General features: G+C 47.6%; 1 non-coding gene across 1 annotated transcript; it reads left to right on the forward strand.

Moving 5' to 3' along the window:
- Positions 1–13927: 13927 nt before the first annotated feature.
- Positions 13928–13999, forward strand: trnaw-cca. The gene has a single exon. It is a non-coding gene; the product is annotated as a tRNA-Trp (tRNA).
- The last annotated feature ends 142 nt before the right edge of the window (positions 14000–14141 follow it).

Consider the following 14141-nt stretch of genomic DNA (forward strand, 5'->3'; position numbering starts at 1 on the left):
CCAGAAAAAATGTTGATAAAGCAACGCGCGCCGTCCACAGCGGATATTCAGACAAAGAGATTCCGACGGGCGGGGTGGAGCACTCCTCAATCAAGGCCTCCCCACAGGCGAATGACGTCACCGACGCGCATGAAAAAACTCACGCAAGCTTGTCTGACGTAAAAACATATGAATCAAATCCATTTATTTTTTGAAAAAATAAAAAGGACCGCTTTTTTCATCACAGACCTCGTATGTATTGAGCTTGACGATGTTTTCACCGACAAAACCCACCCCTCGAAGTTAAATGCCCGGATGATGACCTCGAGAATTGCAAGTGTGTTGGTAAGGTTACACCTTACCTGTGTGAAGTGCCTTGAGACAGCATTGTTCTGATTTGGCACTATATAAATAAAATTAATTGAATTGAATTGAATTACAGGTAAGAAGGTATAAACATTTTGAAACCCTGTCCCTCCCCCTAAATTGTTGTTTTAACCTCATCTGTGGGAGTCCAAGTCTTAATTCAGGGGTGTCAGAGCCCCAGTCCCCCCCCCCCCCCCGAAGTCAAACATGAATACACTTTAAACATAATCTAATATCCACGGTTTTTGAGTTTGTAAATGTTGTCACACCACTGCTTAAAGTAGTTTTGCAACCAAATTCTTGTACTCCAGAGCGCTTTCACTTCAAAACAAATCCTATTTTCTGTGATCAAGAGTTGGCAGGGTGGGATGGGGAAGACCCAGAAAAATACCCAGCTCCATCATCAGAGATCAGATCATCAGCAGCAATCCCATGGTGTCCTGTTCGAGGTTAGACTTCATGTTTCTGACATCTGATGGTTAATTTGCCTGATAATACGTCACTTGTATTTGCACAAAGCACACAGGACCAAGCTCAGACTTGCCATCCACTGCCTTGAAACTGATAGTTTCGAAAAATGATAATCTTTCTTCCTGTTTTTATGGCATTCTGACTGGAATTGCTGAGTTATGTGAAGGAAATGCTGAAGCAGGAAAAACTTGTTTGACCTAAAAATTGAGATTAGTCTTGGCACCATGTTTTTTTTTTTTTTTTTTTTTTTTTTTACAGCAGCAGAATGTAACATCCATATGAGGACACCTACAATTAGAGAGGTAATGGAGTGTGCATGTGGCAGTTTGCAGACATTTGTGCCTACATGCATAAGCTAAATGTGGTGTGTGTGTGTGTGTGTGTGTGTGTCTCATTAACCAATGGGGGACACATTATGTGAGACAGAAATAGGACGGAAACTCCCTGGGAAATACGTATCACGCAGTGTGTTGGGAAACGTTTGCACAGTTCTTTGAACATGACACATCAGATAGAGTGACAATCAGTGTTTTTCATCAGATATATTGAAAATCAGTATTTTTCTCAGTTTCATTTAAATGATTTTACAAAATCCAGGTGGGATATGTGACTTTGACCTCTGTAAAACACTCTCAAAAGTAGATATAACTAAAATTTGGGGTTACACAGGAAACACAAATAAAAAAGTGAGTCAGTCTCTGTACACATCTGTCACAACAAATTCTACCAAAAAAAAAAAATTTGTGTTTGCTTTGGTTCATAAAGAGCTTTGGTGGTTTCAGCTGAAGACCTGCAGCAGCTCATCAATGACTCAAGGTTCACTGGCCAAATTTATCCAAGGGTTTAAAATAGTTTAGACCAACAGGTTTCACACCTCTCTAGTTTCATCTGATCATCACGTATGCTCACTAGTGATCAGATGTCATTTCAGTGTGTTGACAGAGTGTGCAGCAAAAAACTGCTGCGCAAGCCCTACACTGGTATCAGAGTGGGGTTTGTACAGCAAAAATATTGGCGAATGAGTGGGTTAGTCCACACCAGCCAGTGTAGACAGTAACTAAAAAACGTTAAACATTATCATCTTGTACATCTCCATCTTATATGGGCTTATAATAAGGACAAACTGATAAAAATCTGGTGAACTCTGATGTAATACATCAATTTTAAAAGTACCTTTGTTTAGGATATTACATCGACTACACCAACTGAAGCAGCGCAAGCAGTATTGTGCTGTATGAGTAGTGAGTGACTGTGCAAGAAGGAGAATAGTAAGGGAAGCTACCAAGGTATCGCTGAAGGAGTTATACACTCAAAGAAATGAATTAAAACAAGCTGTTAAAATTAATTGTATATGCTGTTTCCCATTTAAGCAACCAAGTTATGTGGGACCAGTTGACATAACTAGATCAAGTAAACATAGTATCTCATTTCTTAGAGTGAGGTGTCTGTGGCTGTGATTGGAGAAACGGTGCATAGTGTGCCTTTTGAATGTTACATCACCAGTTATACAGTTTCATATTGGAGTGGAGCAGAGGAAGATTTTCTTGTAAAGAAGATGTAATGTCACCTGGATGGCCTACATTTAATCTGTTTTCTTCTTTGCCAATGACTGGATGACAGTCTTCATCGATGAGCTTGCACGAAGGATGGATGACTTTGTATTTATCATTTTAGTTTCATTTTGGGATAAATTATAATTATATCCTAGAATATGTTGGTTAAGCACAGTGAAACTAAAATAATAAAATTCAACTGTGTACAATACACAGGATGAAACCCAAACAACATGTAGCACCTCTGGGACTTCATGATGGACACAGGTTCACCTCATAAACCCTGACATTCATGTTTTTAAAATTAAGAATTCAATGATAAAATCATTACAACAACCAATTCAGTTCAAAACAGGCAGAATATTTTTTAATCTAATGAAATTCTTAGCTATTACAGCCAGATTCTTGAACAGCATATCCCCAAACTCCATGATGATTTTCAACTTGTTTTTCTGCAGCATTTTTTTTAATAATTCGATGCTCAAATCATAGTAATATACCATTTGGTTCTATACAGTAAGAAATTGAAAATTACACAAGACAGTTATTCTCCTACATTTTTGTACAACATCGCACCAATTACTACATTGGTGACAATTGTCAAGTTGTTTTAAGTGGTTTTACTGCAGCTTTTTAAAAAATAATTTAATGCCAAAACCATATCAATATCCAGTGGCAAATGGATAGACAGGGCAACACGTGCCATCGCACTGGCGTCCAGGACATACAGGGACCATGAATTTGTCTGAACTAATATACATTATCACAGTGACACGCACTGCACACAGTGTATGTAAAAGTGTGCGTAAATGTACACATCATGCACATTACACAGCTGATTCATTACCTTATAGCGCTGAAGCAAACCTCTCTCTGTCATGGTTTCCCAATTGGTGAAATAGTTAAGTGCAATATATTCCAAAAGGGTTGTGTTTTTAAATGAATAATAGGCTAAATTTACAATAAAGAATACTTGTTGGGAAGGTGTCGTAGCACGGACCCACAACAGGGGGCGCAAATGAACGGACAATGAATAAGCCAAAAAGGTAACAATTTAATGTTGCGATAATACACAACGAAACGTACTGTAATCTGCACAGTCAATTTAACACCAGGTGACGTGTGGGCAGGCTCGAAGATAGAAGACCCCCGACAAGAGAGAAGCCGCGTCCCACACGGCTTCCACCACCAACGGTCTGAAGAACACCGGAGCCGCCAAGTCCCGAGTCCCAAGGTGGCCTCTGTCTTCGGCTGTCGACCCTGGTACTGCTGGCAGAAAGCAGAAATATGATGAGTGAGTGTGAGTCCACACACTCAGTAAATCCACAGTTAACGAGGGAGGAAGCGCCTCCACCTCCAAGCACACACTCGTGCAGCTCCTGTTTGAGCACTTATCTGGGTGGGAGGTGTTGCGAAGCCGTCGCTGAACACCTCAAACGCCACCTCCACAGACGAGTCTCACCGACAGGAAAACGGCTGCAAAGAAGAGTTTAGACAGATATACAGTCTTAAGTTCACAGAGAAATTACCTTGGTAATGGTAGTCGATTTCTCGGCAGGGAGGGTGGAGTTGCAGTCCGGCTTTTATGGTGGTGATGATGAACGAGTGACAGCTGGTGCAGAGGATGAGTGACAGCTGTCACTTCTTCTGGGTCTAGCGCCCTCTCGTGCTTGGAGCCCGCACTCCAAGCAGGGCGCCCTCTGGTGGTGGTGGGCCAGCAGTACCTCCTCTTCAGCGGCCCACACAACAGGACCCCCCCCCCTCAACGGGCGCCTCCTGGCGCCCGACCAGGCTTGTCCGGGGGGTGTGCGTAGAACTCGGCCAGGAGGGCCGGGTCCAGGATGAAGCTCCTCTTAACCCAGGAGTGTTCTTCAGGTCCATACCCCTCCCAGTCCACCAGGTATTGGAACCCCCGGCCCTTACGACGGATGTCCAGGAGCCTGCGGACCGTCCAAGCAGGCTCCCCGTCGATGAGCCGGGCAGGAGGCGGCGTAGGTCCAGGTGCACAGAGGGGCGAGGTGCGGTATGGCTTGATGCGGGACACGTGGAATACAGGGTGGATCCGCAGTGAAGCCGGGAGTCGGAGCTTCACTGCGGCCGGGTTGATGATCTTGAGGATATGAAACGGTCCAATGTACCTGTCCTTAACTTAGGGGAGTCCACACAAAGGGGGATGTCCTTGTTGAAAGCCACACCTCCTGCCCGGGCCAGTATGTGGGGGCCGGGGAACGTCGGCGGTCCGCATGGGTCTTAGCCCTCGTCCGGGCCTGTAATAGGGCAAAGCGGGCGGTCCGCCACACCCGGCGGCACCTCCTGAGGTGGGCCTGGACCGAGGGCACACCGACCTCTCCCTCCACCAGTGAGAACAATGGGGGCTGGTACCCCAAACATGCCTCAAAAGGGGAGAGGCCGGTAGCAGACGAAACTTGGCTGTTGTGGGCATACTCGATCCAGGCCAGATGGTGACTCCAGGCCGCCGGATGTGCGGAGGTGACACACCGAAGGGCCTGCTCCAACTCCTGGTTGGCCCGCTCTGCCTGGCCGTTGGTCTGGGGGTGGTACCCGGACGAGAGACTCACGGTGGCCCCCAGCTCCTTGCAGAAACTCTTCCACACCTGTGAAGAGAACTGGGGACCACGATCTGATACAATGTCCGATGGTATCCCATGCAGCCGCATGACGTGGTGGACCAGGAGGTCTGCCGTCTCCTGGGCCGTCGGGAGCTTCGGGAGGGCCACGAAGTGGGCCGCCTTGGAGAACCGGTCCACTATCGTGAGAATCACGGTGTTGCCCTGGGACGGCGGGGGGGCCGTGATGAAATCCAGGCCGATGTGAGACCAGGGGCGATGAGGCACTGGCAGGGGTTGGAGGAGGCCCGTCATCCTCCGATGGTCTGCCTTGCCCCTGGCGCAGATGGTACAGGCCTGGATGTAGTCCCGGACGTCGGTTTCCAGGGACGCCCACCAGAAGCGCTGCTGGACTACTGCCACGGTCCTACGCACTCCGGGATGACAGGACAGCTTGGACCCGTGACAGAAGTCCAATACGGCAGCTCTTGCCTCTGGTGGGACGTACAGTCGGTTCTTGGGGCCAGTCCCCGGGTCCGGGCTCCTTGTCAGGGCCTCCCGGACGGTCTTCTCCACGTCCCAGGTGAGGGTGGCCACGACAGTGGACTCGGGGATGATGGTCTCAGTGGGGTTCGACAGCCCCGCTTTGGCTTCTTCTTCGTGCACCCGGGACAATGCATCTGGTTTTTGGTTCTTGGTCCCGGGGCGATACGTGATCTGGAAGTCAAAGCGCCCGAAGAACAGAGACCACGGGCTTGCCTGGGGTTCAGCCGCTTGGCGGTCCGGATGTACTCCAGGTTCCGATGGTCCTGTGAAAAACCGTGAAGGGCAACGATGCCCCCTCCAGCAGGTGTCCTCCACTCTTCAAGAGCCTCCTTCACCGCAAGAAAGTTCCCGATTGCCGACGTCATAGTTCCGTTCAGCGGGGGTCAACCCTCCGGGAATAAAAGGCACAAGGATGGAGAACCTTATCAGCCTCCATGCCTCTGGGACAGCACGGCTCCTATCCCTGAGTCAGAGGCGTCCACTTCTACTATGTACTGGCGATCAGGATCAGGCTGCACCAGAACTGGTGCAGTCGAGAACCGGCGTTTCAACTCCTGGAACGCGGCTTCGCACCGATCCGACCAGGCGAAGGGGACCTTGGTGGAGGTCAGGGCAGTCAGGGGGCTAACTACCTGACTGTAACCTTTAATGAACCTCCTGTAGAAATTTGCAAAGCCTAGGAACTGCTGTAGTTTCCTGCGGCTTGTTGGTTGGGGCCAATCTCTCACCGCCGCAACCTTAGCCGGATCAGGGGCGACGGAGTTGGAGGAGATGATGAACCCCAGGAAGGACAAGAAGTGCGGTGGAACTCGCACTTCTCGCCCTTCACAAACAGCCGGTTCTCCAACAACCGCTGTAGGACCTGACGTACATGCTGGACATGGGTCTCAGGGTCCGGGGAAAAGATGAGTATATCGTCCAGATATACGAAGACGAACCGATGCAGGGAAGTCCCGCAAGACGTCATTTACCAAAGCTTGGAACGTCGCGGGGGCGTTAGTGAGGCCGAACGGCATGACCAGGTACTCAAAATGACCTAACGGGGTGTTGAAATGCCGTCTTCCATTCGTCTCCCTTCCGGATCCGAACCAGGTGGTACGCGTTTCTAAGATCCAATTTAGTGAAAATTTCGGCTCCATGCAGGGGCGTGAACACTGAATCCAACAGAGGTAACGGGTATCGGTTGCGAACCGTGTATCTCGTTCAGCCCTCTGTAATCAATGCATGGACGGAGTCCGCCGTCTTTTTTACCCACAAAAAAGAAACCAGCACCGATCGGGGAGGTGGAGTTCCGGATCAGCCCGGCAGCTAAAGGAGTCCCGGATGTAGGTCTCCATTGATTCGCGTCCGGACGTGAGAGGTTGTACAACCTACTGGACGGGTACTCAGCGCCCGGGACCAAATCGATGGCACAATCATACGGTCGGTGCGGGGGAAGAGTGAGCGCCAGATCTTTGCTGAAAACGTCAGCAAGATCATGGTACTCCTTTGGCACCGCCGATAGATTGGGGGGGACTTGACCTCCTCATTAGCCGTAGTGCCGGGAGGGACCGAGGATCTAAACACTCCCGGTGGCAGGTTTCGCTCCACTGCGTGACAACCCCGGACGGCCAATCTATCCGGGGATTGTGCTTCACCATCCATGGAAAGCCCAAAATCACTCGGGAGGTAGAAGGTGTTACATGGAACACTATCTCCTCCCTGTGATTCCCAGACACAACCAGTGACTTTGGTTGTGTCTGGTGCGTGATTAATGGAAGCAGGGTGCCATCTAGTGCTCGCACCCGCAATGGTGTCAGCAGAGCCACCAGAGGGAGCCCTACTTCCTTTACCCATCTGCTGTCCAGCAGATTCCCTTCAGACCCCGTGTCTACCAGTGCTGGGGCATGAAGGGCTAAATCCCCACAAAGGATTGTTACTGGGATTCGTGCAGATTTGCGGGTTTTCCTGCGTGCGTGGTTATGGCCCACCCTTAGCCCAGTTTCTAAGGACGGGCATTGTAGTTTGACCGTTTGGGGGCAAGTCCTTCTGCATGTGCTCGCAAGAGCCGCAGACAAAACACTCCCCGCGGGCCAGCCTCCTTTGTCTGATATTTGATCTTAATGTGGCCCTGCTCGTGTCCATAGCCTCCTCAGCAGGGGGAGCTGTAGCCACACGGAGCTCTCTGGCAGTGAAGCGGGGGGACGACCGTCACCTTATCGGAACCAGGAAGGGGGAGGGACGGCTCGTGCCCGGTCCACGCCCCCCGGCCTGCTCCCGACGATGCTCCGTTTTAAATGGTTGTCTAAGCGTATAACTAAATCGACAAGCCCGTCAAATCCCGCGGTTCCTCCTTAGCCAGTAGGTGCTCCTTAAGGACCGGGGACAGTCCGTTTACAAAGGCGGCGCGGAGCGCAACGTTATTCCAGCCGGACCTCGCTGCCCGCGATGCGGAAGTCGACTGCATACTCGGCTGCGCTGCTGTCTCATCGACAGCAGCACGTTCGAAGCGGTCTCGCCTCTGTTGGGATGATCAAACACTTGTTTGAACTCCCGTACAAACCCAGTATAAGACGTTAGGAGCCGTGAATTCTGCTCCCAAAGCGCCGTAGCCCATGCGCGTGCCTCTCCTCGAAGCAAATTAATAACATAAGCCACCCGGCTAGCGTCTGATGCGTACATGACAGGGCGCTGTGAAAAGACGAGCGAACACTGCATGAGGAAGTCCGCGCACGTCTCGACACAGCCCCCGTACGGTTCCGGAGGGCTATGTATGCTTCAGGGGACGGTGGGGGGGTTCATTGAACGACCAGTGGAACGTCTGATACAGGCCCAGGACCAGCCAGAGGAGTGGCTGCAGCAGCGCCCTGATCGCGTGCTTCCACCCTGGCGGTGAGAGCCTCCACCCTCCGATTAAGGAGGACATTCTGCTCGGCCACTAAATCTAACCGAGCCGTGAAGGCGGTTAAGATCTGCTGCAGCTCACTCAACACGCCTCCCGCTGACGCCTGCGCTCCTGGCTCTTCCATTGGCCGTTCAAGCTCGGGTTGACGCCCCTCGGAATCCATGACGATGGCCGAGAAATCCTGTTGGGAAGGTGTCGTAGCACGGACCCACAACAGGGGGCGCAAATGAACGGACAATGAATAAGCCAAAAAGGTAACAATTTAATGTTGCGATAATACACAACGAAACGTACTGTAATCTGCACAGTCAATTTAACACCAGGTGACGTGTGGGCAGGCTCGAAGATAGAAGACCCCTGACGAGAGAGGAAGCCGCGTCCCACATGGCTTCCACCACCAACGGTCTGAGAACACCGGAGCCGCCAAGTCCCGAGTCCCCAGGTGGCCTCTGTCTTCGGCTGTCGACCCTGGTACTGCTGGCAGAAAGCAGAAATATGATGAGTGAGTGTGAGTCCGCACACTCAGTAAATCCACAGTTAACGAGGGAGGAAGCGCCTCCACCTCCAAGCACACACTCGTGCAGCTCCTGTTTGAGCACTTATCTGGGTGGGAGGTGTTGCGAAGCCGTCGCTGAACAGCTCAAACGCCACCTCCACAGACGAGTCTCACCGACAGGAAAACGGCTGCAAAGAAGAGTTTAGACAGATATACAGTCTTAAGTTCACAGAGAAATTACCTTGGTAATGGTAGTCGATTTCTCGGCGGGGAGGTGGAGTTGCAGTCCGGCTTTTATGGTGGTGATGATGAACGAGTGACAGCTGGTGCAGAGGATGAGTGACAGCTGTCACTTCTTCTGGGTCTAGCGCCCTCTCGTACTTGGAGCCCGCACTCCAAGCAGGGCGCCCTCTGGTGGTGGTGGGCCAGCAGTACCTCCTCTTCAGCGGCCCACACAACAATACTCAGTTAAAAGAGTAAGGTAATATCTGTTGGGGTATTTCATAAGATGCTATGCAGTGATGAATGCTGGGTAAACTATATGCTGCCTCCATGTCAACCACTGACACAGGCTAGATTTATGACAACTAGTGACATCAGAGACCTTGCAGAAAAATATCTTCCGACAAACATAAATCTGGAAGTAAAACAGAAAGGACAGAAAAGAAAGAGAATAGAAGAGAGCAAAACTGACTAAATTAGACAGTTTTTTGGGGGGATTTTCTAGCATGGCCAGTCGCCAGTGCCAGCAGCCCACTGACGAAGTCCAGGCCCTGGCCGCCCTTCTTGTTTCTGATGTTGCTGGTGACTGTGGCATCAGCTGAGAGATCATTTCCAAGTAAAAATGATCAAGACATACCTGAGAAGCTCCATGGGGCAGGAGTGGCTGAGTGGCTTAGCTATCCTCTCCGCTGAAAACGCAAGAGCCAGGGAATTGGACATTGGGGATGTTATAGAGGATTTTGCCCAGCTCAAGGCTCGCAAGATGCCCTACCCCTGAGCCAAATATTTTTCAAGGAACTTGGGGTATCTTATAATAATATGACTGTGGTGGGTTGCCATGCCCCTTCCCTGTTTGATTCACCGCTGTGCGCCAGTTTCACTGGATGGTCTGTGCTTTTCAGGCACCTTGACACTGCACTGCCGCGCAATTTGTCATTCCAATGCATCCCACTTGGTCCTGCTGGATGCCACACATTGTCCCACTTTAATGCCATGCTACATAAAATAATAATTTTGTAGCGATGACACGTTTGCTCTCAAAACCTGGCTGATGAAACCATCTCTAATCGCTCCCAGAATCACAAAATTATTTACAGCTGCAAGTTGTCTCGTGCACGCCTTGTGGTGGAAAATGCATTTGGAATCTTGTCTCAAAGGTAATTCTAATATATATTGTAATGGACTGGTAAAACGGTTACATCTTCATTCCTTCTCATGAGTTTAGATAATGTATCTGTAAAGTTATGTGTATTATAGATGTAACATCTTGTCATATGTAATTTCAGGTTCAAGATGCAGTGACACCCAGTGTTTTTGAATAGGTTGTGCAATGTTCACGATTAGTTCACAAAGTTAATGCGTGCCAGAAGATTTGAAGATTTTTCTTTGCGCACTGGCATGCATGTCGCGCACAGTTTACGCACAGTTTACGCACAGTTTACGATGGGTTTACTCATTGGCACGCCAGATTGCCCTGCCAGTGCGGGGATTAAATTTGTGGCAGGCACCTTGGCACTTGCTGTATGGTCAGAAGATCTTTAAATAAAGTATATAAAAAAGAAAAAAATCAAACAAACAAAAAACCACTAATATTTCTCTTCTGTCTTGTCATGCTGTAGGCTTTATTTTATTATCATCTCTTCTTGCCTTAAGGTTTATCATGTAGGGGTGCTTTGACTTTGCAAGAAAAAATGATTGTCATTTCAACACCGCCATGAATTAGACAGCTCCTCCCCTGCGTCTGATGTGATGATGAGGTATGTGTCTGCAGACTGAGCACATGTTTCAGAGCTGAGGTGTTAAATCTATACTCAACAAAAATATAAATGCAACACTTTTGGTTTTGCTCCCATTTTGTATGAGATGAACTCAAAGATTCTAAAACTTTTTCCACATACACAATATCACCATTTCCCTCAAATATTGTTCACAAACCAGTCCTAAATCTGTGATAGTGAGCACTTCTCCTTTGCTGAGATAATCCATCCACCTCACAGGTGTTGCTTATCAAGATTGCTGATTAGACACCATGATTAGTGCACAGGTGTGCCTTAGACTGTCCCACAATAAAAGGCCACTCTGAAAGGTGCAGTTTTGTTTTATTGGGGGGGGGGGATACCAGTCAGTATCTGGTGTGACCACCATTTGCCTCATGCAGTGCAACACATCTCCTTCGCATAGAGTTGATCAGGTTGTCAATTGTGGCCTGTGGAATGTTGGTCCACTCCTCTTCAATGGCTGTGCGAAGTTGCGATGACGAACTGGAGTGAGGTCGAGACCCCGATAAGGATGACGAGCATGCAGATGAGCTTCCCTGAGACGGTTTCTGACAGTTCGTGCAAAAATTCTTTGGTTATGCAAACCGATTGTTTCAGCAGCTGTCCGAGTGGCTGGTCTCAGACAATCTTGGAGGTGAACATGCTGGATGTGGAGGTCCTGGGCTGGTGTGGTTACACGCGGTCTGCGGTTGTGAGGCTGGTTGGATGTACTGCCAAATTCTCTGAAACGCCTTTGGAGACGGCTTATGGTAGAGAAATGAACATTCAATACACGAGCAACAGCTCTGGTTAACATTCCTACTGTCAGCATGCCAATTGCACGCTCCCTCAAATCTTGCGACATCTGTGGCATTGTGCTGTGTGATAAAACTGCACCTTTCAGATTGGCCTTTTATTGTGGACAGTCTAAGGCACACCTGTGCACTAATCATGGTGTCTAATCAGCATCTTGATATGGCACACCTGTGAGGTGGGATGGATTATCTCAGCAAAGGAGAAGTGCTCACTATCACAGATTTAGACTGGTTTCTGAACAATATTTGAGGGAAATGGTGATATTGTGTATGTGGAAAAAGTTTTAGATCTTTGAGTTCATCTCATACAAAATGGGAGCAAAACCAAAAGTGTTGCGTTTATATTTTTGTTGAGTATAGTTTCTTGACCTATTAAAAAATTTCAAATACAATAACACAAGTGATTTATTTGATTGTAAAATCCAACACACTGTTGGTAAAAATCTATGTAGACCTCATAGTGTGGGTGGGCCCATGCTTGTAAGTGATTGTACGCATATGCCTAATGCATGTGAGGCCCGTCAACTGGGCACCCCAGTCTCGTTTGAGGGCGGACGCTAAAGGGGTAAAATGATGCATGTGATGTAATTTCTACTTCAGGGGGAAAAAACACAGCATTTTCTGTGTGTTTTTGGGCAAATTACATGCAAACAAAGTGAAAATGCAAAGAAAAAGTGACGTTGCGGTGCAAAAGTGGACATGTGTTGCGGTTGTTTATGACCGGAGCACAAACATGTCGAGGCAGTTTTGCAGGCGAAAGACCGTGGCTACTCTGGTTAGCTGTGTAAGCTAACACCAACATGACATCTCCCATTTGCCTCGTCTTCCCTTCTCCACTGGGAACCGAAACAAACAAACAAACAAAAAAAAACACTTTTCGCAACTGCTTCAGTGACTGCAGTCGAAAACAAAACAGTACACCATTTTTCCATGTGAAGTTATGCTGTGTTTATATTTCCCCTATTGACGTATCCCATAATCCCTTGCGTGCCAGAGTCGCTGCAGTCAACAACATATAAAGAATCAACACAATGACAGTTGTATATTAATATTATATTACAGAAATGTATTTTTTATGCTTTTCATCACGTTAATAAGAGACTGCTGCATGATACCCTGAAAACCTGCTAAAACAATTAGAACAAATAATCTGTGTCTGTTACAATTAATCTGCGTGGAATTTAATAAACGCAAACTGAATTTCAGACATATATTAGTCTGGAACAAAGAGGACAAACAGTGTTGTAAAGAACAATAATCAAGATGTTAAAGAGCAAACTTCACTTTCCCCAAGAACGACATGATCAGGAAGCGATTGTAGCTCACAGCAGCTACCATTGAAAATAACTGAGAGACAGACTGTGAGTCTCACATGTTTACATAAAACAAACGCAATAACAACGTCTATAAACCCAGAGAATATATTCATGAGAGTTTTAGGCACAATATAAAAATAGTTTTATGTTGCGATGTTCATGGTGTTGTCGTGTGCAGCGGTTAAAGTGCAGCTCGATCAGAGCGTCTCACTGCAGTTATCAATGTTACTGAGATCTCACAGCGCGCGGCGACCTCTCTGAGGTTTTGTGGGATTTGAAACGTCAATAGGGCAAATTGCACGATGGGACCGGCTGTCCCCATAAGTGGTCAAATCCCAAGTCAAAAGAGAGGGTCAAAAGAGACTGTGGTGCCCTGTATATCTTGCACTGCAGCATGTGCTGAGGTTGCTACGCCACTGTCAGTATCCCATTCAGACTTATACAATTAGATATTGAATATCCCACAAAATGGTTAATATTCAAAATCTGTTACATAGAACTGAACGGGACATTGCGCTGATTTTAGAAAAATTATTGCTAGTTTTTAAAAATGTTGAAATGAAAGATCACTGATGAAAACGTTTTGTTTGAGACGATATCGCACTTCCAGAGTCTAGACGGAGTCCTTGAACGCATCATGAATCACGTGATGTCAGAAACGACTGCCTTTGTGCTCATAACGTCGGTATGACGTACCTTCGCATTATTAATGCATTCCTGCGGATTGTTTGCTTGTTGTCACGTAGTAATAATTTGTGTCTAAATATTACAATAAAGAGAGGTTCGGTAGAGCCTGTAGAGAACGAATGGAAACCGGAGTCGGGCCACTTTGCGAAACAGCTTTCTATTTGGTACGGTGTTGGCCATATAAAAACACAAAATAATATATATATAAGCATTTGTGCAGTATTTCTTCTTCCATATTTTAATGTTTTGTGCGCCTTAACAACATGTAGACCTCGTGGCGCAACGGTAGCGCGTCTGACTCCAGATCAGAAGGTTGCGTGTTCAAATCACGTCGGGGTCAGTTTTCATCTTTTCTTCCCGAAGTGCCTGTAATTTCATAAACATTGTCTGGACACTTTAAACAATACGAATTAAATAACGATTTTTACAGAATAGAACTGCAATTCTTTTCACTTTCAAACCAGAATTAACAGTTGCAGTGT

The sequence above is a fragment of the Thalassophryne amazonica genome, chromosome 9, assembly GCF_902500255.1.
Source record: "Thalassophryne amazonica chromosome 9, fThaAma1.1, whole genome shotgun sequence".
Taxonomy (NCBI): Eukaryota; Metazoa; Chordata; class Actinopteri; order Batrachoidiformes; family Batrachoididae; genus Thalassophryne; species Thalassophryne amazonica.